This window comes from Lissotriton helveticus, chromosome 8, assembly GCF_964261635.1.
Source record: "Lissotriton helveticus chromosome 8, aLisHel1.1, whole genome shotgun sequence".
NCBI lineage: Eukaryota > Metazoa > Chordata > Amphibia > Caudata > Salamandridae > Lissotriton > Lissotriton helveticus.
Genome location: NC_136069.1, coordinates 1,245,602,887 through 1,245,615,731, shown reverse-complemented (window position 1 = coordinate 1,245,615,731; position 12,845 = coordinate 1,245,602,887).

The window sequence follows — 12,845 nt, the reverse complement described above, 5'->3', positions numbered from 1 at the left end:
CAACACCACTCAAACCACAAGAACACACTGGGAAGGCACTTCCATAGTCATGGAGAATAGAATTTCCTATAATGGAAGGTCCTACTTCAGAAAATAGAGAGGGCGAGCATTATATTTGGAAGTGTCTTTGAAGGAGGAGAACTTTGAGGTCAGTTTTGAAGGCCTAGGAGGAGGTGGTGGTCCGGAGCTGAGGCGGAAGTGAGTTCCGGATTCTCACCGCGTTGCCTGAAAAGGATTGGGCCATCGATCTTTCCTTCTCGAAAGTGGGAGGTTCAAGCAGTAGATTTTCCGCTTTACGTGATGGTCTTGAGCCTCCAGAGAGTTTCAATGTATTCGCCAGGTAGCTAGGAGAGGAGGAGTGCAAGGCTTTGGGGGTGATACAGGCAGTCTTGTAGATAGATCTTGCCTCGATGGGAAGCCAGCGGAGGGTGGATAACAAGGGTGTGATGTGGTCACTTCTTTTAGCCCCATAAATGAAACGAGCTGCTGAATGGAGAACAGATTTGAGGGGGGACAGGTGGGATTTGGGGAGGCCAGTAATAAGAGAATTACAGTAGTCCAGTCTGGAGAGGAGCAGCGATTGGACTAGGGTTTTAAGGTCTTGCTCCGAGAAATAGCGACAAATTCCCCAAAGAAGGCGCAGTTGGTATCGAGCAGACTTTGCAACAGAATTGATGTGGGAGATTAGATTGATTTTTTTGTCGAGTATGACACCAAGGGATTTTGCGCTGTCGACAATGATGGGTTTATTGTTAAGTAGATTCATCGGATCCATCCATGATTGAACCGGGGGAGGAGAAAGTGAGGAGGAGAGGAGGAGGAATTCAGTTTTGGCGGGATTCAGAATCAGTTGATGAGTTGACATCCAGTTTTAAATGGAGTCGAGAGTAGAGCTTAGGATAGAGAGCTCGTGAGTGGAGGCATCCTTGAGGTAGATTTGAGTGTAGTCTGCATAGAGATGATAGTGGATCCCGGATTTACTTAGGAGATTTCCCAGTGGTTCTAAGTAGAGGTTGAACAATGTGGGTGCAAGTATGGAGCCTTGAGGAACACCTTGACCTACCGCCAAAGGAGATGAAAGACTGTTCGCTATTTTGATCATTTGGGATCTATCAGAGAGGAAGGAAGCAAACCATTTAAGCACAGTGCCCTCCATGCCCATTCTCTATTGAAGAGTGTTGAGGAGAGTGTTGTGATTGACAGTGTCAAAGGCAGCAGAAAGGTCAAGGAGGATTAGAAGACAAGACCCCCCTGAGTCGAGTATCCGCAGCGCGTCATCAATCACTTGCAGCATGGCTGTTTCAGTGCTGCAGTTTTGGATGAAGCCGGACTGAACATTGTCAAGAAGATTATTGTCCTTGATATGACGAGAGAGTTGTTTCGATACATATCTTTCTGTGCTCTTCGCAAGAAAGGGTAGATTAGTGATGGGGAGGAAATTGTTGAGGTCATTCGCATCAGCAGTGGGTTTTTTAAGCAGAGGGGTGACCTGCCCAGTTTTGAAGGAGACAGGAAGGGAGCCTTGACAGAGGGAGAGGTTGACCAGAGTGGTCCAATAGGAAAGGGAATGGGTATAGAAGTCAATGGCAATGGCACTAGGGATGGGGTTGTTTTGAGAGATGAAACATAACAGAGTAGCATCATTTGTTTTACCTCTGTCCACTTTTATAATCATTAGAAGTAATTTTGATAGCAATAAAGTGCTTTTCTACCAAGTGGTTTGTTTCTGTATTTTTTTCCTTTTTAAAGGGGGAAATGCATGCTTTGCTTGATTTCTCAATCTGTTTATTGGTACTTGCTACAATAATTCTTGCCCTGCTCGTTAAAATATTGGCTTGGTGATAACCCTAAAACTATTAAAAAAATTACCATGGAAACCACATGACTTTGAGGGACGTAAAAATGTGAGGAATTATTTTTAAATTTCAGAACCTTTACATTTTGAAAATTCGTAGGAGTACCGCGAACTGATCAGCATATTTTTTTTTTTTTTTTTTTTTTTTAAAACCTTTATTTGTACAAAGAAGCTCACAAATACGGGCCTACAACCCACCAGGGCTGGCCACCACATGGTAGAAAACATAATAACCGAAAATAAGTTCTGTACAGGATACGATATCAGGAGCATAGGAGAGACAATAAAAGACATCGAGCAATCAGAAAGAACAGGATAATAAAAGGTTAATTTTCTAATACGGGGCGGGGAACAGAACAACAACGGGCCGTGTAGGAAACAACCAGGGAGGAGGGGCCGCGGCAAGCCGCCATCTTAGGAACACAGAATGAAAAAGAAGCCATACAAACATCGCTATCAAAAATATAAACAAAATCGGAATATAAGGAAACGAGAATGGCAACAATCAAACCGCGCCCATCCATCACCGCCCCCACCCAAAGTGAGGAGGCATGATCAAAGGGCCCCCATTGTAAAAACAATACGATACGCACCCCGACAGAAATAAAAGGACCCTCATAAAGGAGGAAAAAGGGGAGAGAGAAAAAGGGGATAAAAGAAGGGACTCCCACCAAACCACGCACCCCCAGGAGATAAAGCAGGATAATAGAATCCGGCCAGCAACGTATCAAAAAGTCGATACCAAAGTACCCAGCGAGCCACAGTCAGACACCCACCGGATTACAAAAGTCACAGAAACTCCCCAGGGGGACACAGGAGGAAACGGAGTCCCGAAAAAGTGAACACACAAGAGCCATAGAACAGAAAAAGAGAAAATAAGGGAGGAAAAAGACCCCCCAATGCAGACAGACCCCCCCAACCCACCCCTAAAGCCCACCCTGCACCCCTGCAGAAGGCTACGGCCTACCCCCCCGCAGCGTGCCTGTCGCCCTAATTAGAACCCGAAATATAGCGGAGCAAAGTTAAGTCGGAATCAAAGACAAAAATGGGAAGGGAAGGGAAGGGAACAAGGGATGGGAGACACACACACACACATATACGGGGGAGGGCCGGGAGACAGGAGTAAACGTACCTCACCACCCGCCTGAATGAAGAACCAAGTACCCGGGAAGCCAAAGATCATCGGGTAAAGTCCAGGAGCACCAGCCAGTCATACATAACCATACCGGGACATGTTGACCCTCCAAATCAGTGCAAGACTACCGCACACAAACGCCAGGATACATCAGCCCTGTCCTTGTTTGTCCAAAGTGGAAACGTCCCGATCCACCGAGGACCAGGCCACGAAGAACAGGAGACAGACAGCAGGAAGATCCGACGGCAGTCCAGAAAAGACACGTGAAAAGAAACATGGAAGATCCAGGAAAGTCACTAAGTGGAGCAAACGATGCAGGCACAAGTCCAAGGATATGTCCAGAGAGACCGACCCATCTGGGCCAGCGCAGGAGACATCGCCGGGCAGCGGCGGCCGAAAGGAAGCGGGAGAGTCATGAAGGTCCGGCCAAATAAAATCCAGCTCCCGGGCCCGAGAAAAAGGAGAGAGCGCAGGAGGAGGAGGCGCCATCAAGTCCCACACATCCGCAGACGCGGTCGTGACCGGGGCCAATTCCGCCAGGATAATTCCAGCCGCACCCCGCGGCGGCGAAGCCACATGCAGCCGTGGGGACCCCGGAGGCCCGTCGCAAGGAATCACCTCCGAAGCCATAACAGGCGCGGTTATACAGAGTCGCCAGGAGAGCAGGGCGTCCAGGACCTCCTTAAGTGTAGGAAAACCTTTACAGTATCCGGCACCCGGGCCATGCGGCGGGCCTCCAGCGCTCGCCCAGGCCCGGCCAGGACACCCGGGGTCGGTCGCCATTTTGAGAGTCCAACAAGGCCGCTCGGTTGATAAACTCCGCCGGGGCGGCAGCAAGGCAAATGAAGTCCCGCCGACCGGCAACAAAGCACCCCGGGCAGGAAGGAGGGCCACCAGAAGAAAGGGGTGCGCCGGCCACCCAACGCCGCCGGTCCCGTTCTCCGAGTCCGGGCGGTAAAATCAAAATGGCCGGACCGGAGAACAAAGGGAGAGCAAGCCGGACACACGAGGAGCTCCGACAACGGAAGGCAGCGCCTCCAACATAGGCCTCCTTCCAACGGGATGCGGCCAGGAAGGACCTCCGGCCCACACGAACAACGGCCTTCCGACCACCTCCACAGCGCCCCGAAGGGAAGATCCGCAGGCTCCGTCCGGCCCGGGAGCCGGGAAGAAGATCCAGGCCAGTCCGCCCTCCACTCCCCAAAACAATCGGGGAGGCACTGCACCGGAACCACAGCAGCCAAGACAACCGGAGCAAGAGGTAAGTGCCTGCAGAGCGTTGTAGCACTAGCACACAGCAAAAGGGGCTTCCCGGGGCAGGATAACAGCAGGATAAATGTGAAAACACAGGCGGGCGAACGGAGCCGAGCTAAAGCGCGGCCATCTCGGTCGCGAGCTAGGCTCCTCCCCCCTGATCAGCATATTTGATGGCATCACAGGAAGTGGTCACAAAAACTTTGACATCAATGATAGCATGAGAAATGCTCATAGAAATAATAACTATCACATTAAATGTAAAATTAGCGAACACGATAAAAAAAACAGTGCCAAAGTAGCCTCATGCCTTCCAAAAATAGTTAATACTTTGATAGCTCCAACATAGTTCCTACCATGTACCAAAGGGAGCAGAAGGCACGTTTTCAGCTTGCTTATGTTTGACATTTCAATGCTTTATGTATGCCACTTTGAGGGACACCTTATCGCTGTGCAAAAAAAGCAGTTTCTTTTAGCATGATTGTTCTGGAACTTGTTGTGTCAGTAGAATAAACAATGTACAAGTCACCTAAATGAAATACTTGAGGTTTGGAAGTAAATTGTCATTGAGAATATATTTATATTTAACTTGTACCCAACTTAAGTTTGGTCTTTAAAAGTTGACAGCCACGCAGATGTCTGACATTCAGGCAAATAGTTGACATGTTCGTAGGAACTAATGGGGAGAACAATTGGATTATTATTTCTATACAAATTTCTCCTTTTGCAATCTATTATTAAGCAAAAAATAATAATAGCAATATGTTTGTTACATAGCGCTTCGTACCATATTTGTGTCATTTATAAGTGCTGAAAATATCAGATATTACTATTGTGCAATTTAATGGTACCGACCATGGAAGACTGAGTTTACCTTGCTGAGATTTTAACTCATGAAATTTCAATCACTCTAGTGAAGCAGCGACTTTCAACTCACTGGGCTACTCTGCCACTTCATCGAGCAAATGTTTTTCATAGAATAAGTGAATAAAACATTACACTTTAGAGGAATAAAAGCAAACACTTTGAGACTATGAGCTCTCAGGTTTTCTGATTGGTGGTGTTTGAGTAGGTCATCAAATACTTTGTTTTACGTTGCATTCTGATACTTGTAGTCCTGGGTTTATAATGGGATATATAGACCAGTGGGTACCAGCATGCAAAGAAAAACCTGGCAAGGATGCAGTGACATAGTGGTGCTTGAGAGCAGCTTGTAATTTGCTGGTTGTAATGGCAGAATTGGCACAGCAAACACTCTATGCGTCAAGAGTTATGAAAAGCGATATATATATATATATATATATATATATATATATACACACATACATATATATATATATACATACATACATATATATATATACATATATATATATATATATATATATATATATATATATATATATATATATATATATATATACACTCCACCTTTGCCAGTTAAGAGCGATGCCGCTGTCGTGAGCGGTCCAGGTAAGGTTACCGGCAAGCCTTCAAATTGTTTCCAACACCTCTCGAGTCAAGAAGTAGACCTGGACACCCAACGCCTGTAGTAAATCCTTTATTCTTTGTGGACAGGAAAAAAATCGACGCGTTTCACCTTTACGGCTTGATCACGCTCGTCTGGTCGGCAACAAACGACCATTTTTAAAATTACCTTAACCACACCCAACGTGCAGGTCATGTGATGACCAATGTAAACGTGGAGGACATTTTGGGCTAGTCAACAAATACATTAGATGGCAACACAATACGCGATACATAGTATCCTTATTCGATAAATGTACAACAAATACAATATAATTTCCAGCTGGTGGTAATGGAAATAAATACAGCACGGAAATCACCATAAATCGTTTGCAAACAAAATAATTAATGTAATGCAATATGGAGTGCCCTCCGAACCCGATTTGAATCACACACAATTCCTATATGCTCTTTTTGCCCAAGTGGGCTGCAATGTAGAACCACCAGAGTTCTTGAAGAAAATATATTAGGTGTAGTTTTCCAGCGAAATATACCGTCAAGCAAAATAGCTGTAACATCAACCGGAAAAACGAAACACATCCTGCCCAAGTGGGCTAAAACACATTGTTCTGGTAGTTCAGATGTTTTCAATAAATTGTCTGATTGTAGTTTCAGGGTATTTAGCACTCTGTAATCATATCATGTCCATCAATAAATCATATCAAAGACTGCATGGATAAACTTGAACAGGAGATCACTGCTAAGAAGCAACACAAGTTTATCCGTGACTTTAAAGATTATCAAGCAGGGCGTACCTTGACTTTCCAGAAAAAGTTTGATCATCTGTTTGACAAGAAGACGGGGATGGCAATTGTAACCTCGGCCCCAACAGGTACAGGTCAAGAGGTGATGGAAAGCGACATATCTGATGGCAATATTTCTGAGGGTTCGGTCACTTCCAATAGTGAAACGTTAATGGAAGATTCAACTGTTGCACGAAAGAAACCGAATTTTTTATTACAGTTCCAGATGTTGAACCAAAACAGGACAGAATCGTTTCAAAATGTGGGAAACCAGAGAGGCCGAGGGCGTGGAAACAGAGGAGGAACAAACGGAACACGAAAGCAAAAACGAGGAGGTACAAACGCCGCGCAGGCTCCAATGGGAATGGCAACAAGGAGCCAAATGCAGAAATAAGCATGACAGTGGTGAATTTATCAAAGCGGGTGTTAACCCAAGATGAAACTGACACACTGGCATTGGGTTTATCGTTTTGTCCTACTCAAAATTTGAACTTTGCACAGACACGGATTGACCTTTTCTACTTTTCACGCAAGCTCAAACTTAAGAAGTGGTTCTGCACCAAACCGAAAAACAGAGGAACTGTGAGTAATACTGATGTATACAGTAATCTTGATGCCAATGATGTAGAACTTTTGCATGAACTACACATGGATGGAACAGATACAGGTACTATACCTGAATGGGACACATGGGGTAGTGAATGTAATATCAACCCAGGTTCAAAGTTTAAACCGAAATCTACGTTTTTGCCATCAATTCAGTGTGATGCAATTGATGTATTTGAAAGAGGGGTCCTGAATGATCTATCAAGGATAAGATACAAAAGAACACCTGTGGGTAACAAAAACTTGTCAAACATACAGCAAATGGCTTTAGAAGCATTGAAAGGAGACCCTAACATTGTCATCAGACAATCAGACAAGGGGGGTAATGTTGTAGTAATGGATAAGGAGAAATATCTCCTAGAAGGCATTAGACAATTAAGTGACAAAGATTGTTATTCTGTGTATAACAAAAACAAAATGTTGGAATCCCATACAGCATTTAGAGAACTATTGTTGGAATGGAGGGATAAGGGATTAATCGAATGGGAAGAGTATCAGTATTTATACTGTGCCCATCCCAGGACACCCATCCTATACCTTCTTCCGAAGCTGCACAAAGATCAGGTGAATCCCCCGGGTCGTCCCATAGTATCCTCGATTGGATCTTTACTGGAGAACACTTCCAGATATATAGATCATTACTTGAGACCCTTCGTAATTGCATTACCCTCGTACATCAGGGACACCACTCATTTCCTCAGTACCATCAATGAGATCCATTGGGAATCTACTTTTACATTGGTGACTCTCGATGTAAGCAGTCTATACACGAGTATCAAACACAGTTTAGGAGTAGCAGCGGTGAAACACTTTTTAAAAACTAGATCCATCTCACTGCTGTACCATTCACAAATGATTGTGACTATGATTGAGTTTTGCCTTACCAACAATTTTTTCTATTTTGATGATGTTCTATATCGACAGTCACAGGGCACAGCCATGGGGACCTGCTTCGCCCCCAGCTATGCTAATCTTTTCATGGGCTGGTGGGAGGAGCAGGTCGTCAGGGAAATGGCAGAGTTTGACAACGTTGCCCTGTGGCTGCGATATATCGACGACATTTTTTTCATTTGGAGTGGGGATGCTATTTCGGCAAAGGAATTTGTCGACAAATTGAACAACAATAGTTTGAACCTACTCCTAACAGAACACATCAGTCAGACAGACATGGAATTTCTGGATGTGAAAGTGGAAATTAGAGAGGAGAAACTTACCACTAAGCTATTCCGAAAAAGTACGGCAGGGAATAGCATCCTCAGAGCCTCCAGTTGTCACCCTAAGAGCCTCCTATACAGCATTCCGTATGGCAAGCTATTACGCGCCAAACGGAATTGCAGTACTCCAGCAGGGTTCAAAGAGGAACGAGAGGTTATGTGCCAATGTTTCAGAAATAGAGGGTATAGCAAACAAGTGATCACTAGAGCGTCACAACGTGTTGATACCAAATCAAGGGAGGAACTGCTTCATCCTAGAGAGACAAAGGAGTCTACTGAGATTGTCAGATTCATTACTACCTTCTCTGGCCAGTCTTATGAAGTACGTAGAATCCTCATAAAACACTGGCATGTTTTAAACACTGATGAACATCTGAAAAAATATCTTGAGGAGCATCCCCAGATTACATTCCGCAAGGGAAGAACTTTGCGTGATGAATTGAGCCAGAATTATGTAACTGAGAGGGGGAAGAAAACAGACATACGTACTGGATTTACATGCTGTGGTAGATGCAAGGCATGTAAAAACAGTAGAAGTTGTAAGAGTCTGATGATTCCAGGGAGTGACAGAGAATTTACTATTCGGAAACACCTTACTTGCAATACCACGTATAGTGTGTATGTTCTGATATGTCCGTGCAACAGGTGGTATGTTGGCAGTACCAAGCATGAAGCCAAGAAAAGGGTTTTAGAACATCTGCGAGCTATACGCTCACATAACAAATTGTACCCTGTTGCGAGACATTTTTTTGACACACACATGCAAGATGAAACCTTACTGCGTATGGTGGTAATTGATGCTGTTGATTTGGGCATAAGGGGTGGCAATCTGGAATTATCACTCAGAAAATTAGAGTCCAAATATATTATTGACTTCCAATGCCTGTACCCAATGGGTCTCAATATGAGTGAAGATCTGAAAGTGCATCTATATGAATGAATGTAACCTGTGCATTATCACACAATTCGGTCGCCTGTTTCTGATTTTAACTTCTTTTAATGTTTCAGATTTGTGTGGAGGAAAGGTGGCTGTCACAGTCTTTGATATGATTTATTGATGGACATGATATGATTACAGAGTGCTAAATACCCTGAAACTACAATCAGACAATTTATTGAAAACATCTGAACTACCAGAACAATGTGTTTTAGCCCACTTGGGCAGGATGTGTTTCGTTTTTCCGGTTGATGTTACAGCTATTTTGCTTGACGGTATATTTCGCTGGAAAACTACACCTAATATATTTTCTTCAAGAACTCTGGTGGTTCTACATTGCAGCCCACTTGGGCAAAAAGAGCATATAGGAATTGTGTGTGATTCAAATCGGGTTCGGAGGGCACTCCATATTGCATTACATTAATTATTTTGTTTGCAAACGATTTATGGTGATTTCCGTGCTGTATTTATTTCCATTACCACCAACTGGAAATTATATTGTATTTGTTGTACATTTATCGAATAAGGATACTATGTATCGCGTATTGTGTTGCCATCTAATGTATTTGTTGACTAGCCCAAAATGTCCTCCACGTTTACATTGGTCATCACATGACCTGCACGTTGGGTGTGGTTAAGGTAATTTTAAAAATGGTCGTTTGTTGCCGACCAGACGAGCGTGATCAAGCCGTAAAGGTGAAACGCGTCGATTTTTTTCCTGTCCACAAAGAATAAAGGATTTACTACAGGCGTTGGGTGTCCAGGTCTACTTCTTGACTCGAGAGGTGTTGGAAACAATATATATATATATATATATCTATATATATATATATATATATATATATAGATATATATATATATATATATAGATATATATAGATATATATATATATATACAAATAAAGTAGAACATGACATAATGTGGATGCTTGGCAGAAATGTTAAGAAAAATATAATTATGAGACAAGTGAAAGGGGGATGCCGAAATCTCTTTCCTTTGCTGCTGGGGTGGGACTATGTCCCCCAGCAGTCTGCAGCCTGTATCCAGCTCAGAAGGAGCAGCACGCCACAATTCGCGCTCTTAAGCACTTTCTGCTACACGCTCCGAGGGATGCCAAATCTCTTTCCTTTGCTGATGGGATGGGACTACGCGCCCAGGCCAAGAGCGGACCCGTCTGTACCTGCCAGAGCCCAGAAGAGGCTGGGCAGGGCCACTTCTCTTGGCCTCAACGTGAAAGGTTCTGCTTTACCAATAGCTTTTAACCATTTTTAGGGCACAAGTTATAGCCTACAGTGGAGCCAGTCATTTTTAGGTCGAGCCTGGGCAGTGCATGGCCTGCTCTGCGAGGCATGCTGTATCCTAGATTGTGGCTTGAAGCACCTCACATCTTTTTCTTTTCCATTCGTTAGACTGTGGCTTTAAGCACCTGTCATCTTTTCCATTTGTTCCTGTGCGTGCCCTTCATGAATACATGGTTTTGTTTTGTCACCATGTGTAATTATTCCCACCTTTTGGTGTTTCAGACCCTCCCTGCAGACTGTCCCTGCTACATGTGGTCTTACACTGTTTTTAATTCACGTTCCTTTGTGCGCACATTTTTTTCTTTGAAGTCTGCCTCAGGCTTGTTCCAGCACATCAGCCATATAAGGCCAGCCTTCTTAGTTGCCGGCGTCTCTTCATGATTCTCTCAGAAACGCCTTCTTTCAGGTCAGCCTATTCCCGACCACGATTAGTTTTTCGATTCATGCACAGGCCTCTGTTAATTTTTCATTCCAGGCCTATATAGCACTTATGCTATTGGCAATCTGCTAGCCTGGCTGATAAAGGCTGTTACCCAGAAACCGGTCCCAGGATGCTTATTTCCGGTTCGGGGAAGACCTGGCTTGGCAGTTCAGGCTGGACTGTTCCCATGAGGCACAGGGTCAAGACTGATTTGCATATGGTTGGGTCTGATCTGAGGTGGCGAAGTGAGCTAAACAATGAGGATGGATTCAACCCAGATCTGTTACTGGGGGTGAGTGTCTGAAAAGTTTCAGCGCTCCATCCATCATCTCCTTGTGTTTGATCTGCTACTGTTCCTTGACCTCCCAGTTTTTGCCCTTCTGTCTTCACACCTGTGCTCCCACTTTAATTTGCCTGGGGTCGTTCCATGGGACTGCAGACTCACTATGGCATTAATACTCACATGTATGCGGCCCATTGGCTACGTTTTGATTTTTCCAAACTGCTCTCTTCCTCGCCCCTTCGTTTATGCTTAACTGTTTATGTGTCCTGCGTACCAATTGGGATTGGTCACGGCCTAGAAGGCTCTTTATGTCTTTAACCACACATGCATTCAGTGCTTCTCTCTTTACAATACCCACAGACCCAACATTGCGCAGTCGTGGTACAAGCCGTGCTTACTTGGGCTCATGATGTTTTTACCTCCTCACACAATAGGTCTTATTCACAGAAATCCGCCTTTACACGGTCATTCTTCACACCGTGTTTAAGTGGAATTGCTCTAAATGACCCTATTCACCAGGGTGTCCCTAGCGTTTTTTCACCTTCAGGGGATCTGATCTTCGGAGGACAGTGTTTAGTTAGCATTAATAATGTGTTTTCCAACCCAGTTATTGGATTCCCCCCATTGTTTTAAGGCTTTCGCCTGTCCTGGTCATTTCTACATTCCCACTCACAAGGGCCTGCGCATTTGCTTGATCCTCCCCATCTTCTGCACCCATCTTCTGATGCTGATTTGGAAGGGGCGGCTTCTCTCCCTTACTGTTTTCGCCTGGCTGTTCTGCGACACTGAAGCAAAGCACCCCTCCCTCTGTCTCTACAGCGCTGTTTTTAAACTTTTACTGGCTGGGCAAATGTTGCCACTGTTTGAGCCCTATCTTTTATTTTCTTCTTTATCTTGTGTAGCCTATACTCGGTGAAACGCAGTTGAGTATGCTGATGTGCATCATTAGTGATATTCCCGCTAGCTGCATAGATAGATTGGTGAGTTAATAATCCTTCTGCTAAAATGTGTAACTTGCATGTCAGGGCTTAAAACTCCATCAGAGTCACCTCAGTCTTTCTCCCCCTCTATTGACTATATAACAAGAGATAATGTTAGGCACACATTTAATTTAAAGCAGCTCGGATTAATTCTGCAACTCCGGTACATATCCACCCAAAGGTATTCAGATTAATTTTAGTGGCAAAGTCAAGTAGTTCACTGCATATCAGGGCACAAGTCCTAAAAGAAGTGGGGGGACTAACCTAGTTAAACATAATGAAAGTGGCATCTCGGTGCGTGATATCATGGCGTGTGACACCGCGGCACGTGACATCATGGCGCAATGGTGACATCACATTGCGTGACATCACATCACGGGACATCACAGGAAGAGGCATCATAAGAAGTGACATCAGATCGTAAGCCCTCACATATATGTTTAACATGTCTATTATGAGTACATTGGAGCATATTTCGAGTATACAGGGAAACCTTCCTGATTTAAGCAGCAGATTCACACTTTTGTAAGCTCCACATTAAACAATGTTGCCTTTTGTAAGCTTAAACTTCCGCTACCCTTAGTTCTT